This window comes from Mandrillus leucophaeus, unplaced genomic scaffold (assembly GCF_000951045.1).
Source record: "Mandrillus leucophaeus isolate KB7577 unplaced genomic scaffold, Mleu.le_1.0 Scaffold557, whole genome shotgun sequence".
Lineage (NCBI taxonomy): Eukaryota > Metazoa > Chordata > Mammalia > Primates > Cercopithecidae > Mandrillus > Mandrillus leucophaeus.
In genome coordinates, this window is record NW_012105997.1 from 257,877 (window position 1) to 258,709 (window position 833).

Below are 833 nucleotides of genomic sequence, written 5' to 3' on the forward strand. Positions count from 1 at the left end.
CACCTTCGTTTAGAAAATACACAACTTTCCTTGACTAACTTCCTTTTCCCAGATATGCCCACTCAGGCTCACTTTATTCCAACATCTGTTTTATGCCAGGAAAGAGCCCCACACACTTCCACAAAGATGTGAGCACAGCGCTGAGAACTGGGGTCCCTCCAGGTAGGAGCCAAGCATGAGGTGCTTCAGAAATGGAATTCTTCATTTGGATAACCTGGTAGAAAGCCAATCTGTCTTTCAGAAAGGGAGTCAAGCCTCGTTCTGACTCCTTCTCACCCAGAGAAGAAGTATTTCTCTCTAAACAGCATGGCTTAATCACTGGGCAGATGAGGATGTCCTCTTCCTCCACGAGTCCCTGCTCCTTCTTTGCCGGATGTGCAGTCCCACAGTCTATGGCGGCTGACTCTCTGCAGCACAGAGGAGGCTCGGCACACTCAGAGCAGCCGCAAAGAGGGAACGCGGGAGGGAAGCCATCATTCTTCATGTCCCTCATCATTCCAAAGTGTTATAAATAACTTCCTTATCACTCTTGACACGTGGAAAGGCACACAGAATGGACTTCCACACAACATTTGTACACAACAAAGTTAATGTAAGACACGACCGACTTCCTCTCACCATAGAAATGTCAGAAAACAGGAAGTTGGGTATATACATGTGACTTATGTCATTTGTGGAACTGTGGCTTGGGCTTCTCCAAGTGCTCCAAACTTCTTAGCTTACTCTGTCATCTAAGATTTACAGTGAAAAAGACCGGATCTCCTATTCCAAGGATGCTGGGTAATGGGTAATTTGTCATTCCACCTCATCTTTTCTTTTTTTTTTTTTTTTTT